Genomic DNA, 601 nt, shown 5'->3' on the forward strand with positions numbered 1-601 from the left:
TGCTGATTTTTGGATGCTTTTATATAGGCCTTAGTGGTCCCCTAATACCGTGTTTGAAGTCTCTTTTATATAGGCCTTAGTGGTCCCCTAATACTGTATCTGAAGTCTCTTTTATATAGACCTTAGTGATCCCCTAATAATGTATCTGAAATCTCTTTCCCAAAATTCAGCCTTGGTGCAGAATTACAGCCACTAGAGCCAGTCCCACAAAGAGCTTTCCTTAGTATGTGCCATTTCTGTTTCTGTAGCTTTAAATGCTATTGAGGAGGAGAGAGGGGGGGGCAAGGTGGAGGGTGGGGGGTGGCCTTGACCAACTGCCACTTTGCTTGTTTGCAAGCCATGATGCCTCTCTCTTTCTCATGGGTGGGCCAAATTCTCTGGGCGGGCAAAGCAGAGAAAGGGGAGGTAACCTTTTCCCTTATGACGTCATAAAGGGAAGATTCCAGATCGGCCCATCTGAGCTTTCATTTTCTCAAAGGCAGAGCAGGATACCCAGGGCTCGGTTTACATCTATCACTGGGGGACCATAGGCAGGCTAGGGAAACTCACATTAATGTTAAAAAACCTCATAAAGTGACATTTTCATGCCATGGGACCTTTA

The sequence above is a fragment of the Sander lucioperca genome, chromosome 8, assembly GCF_008315115.2.
Source record: "Sander lucioperca isolate FBNREF2018 chromosome 8, SLUC_FBN_1.2, whole genome shotgun sequence".
NCBI classification, from domain to species: Eukaryota; Metazoa; Chordata; class Actinopteri; order Perciformes; family Percidae; genus Sander; species Sander lucioperca.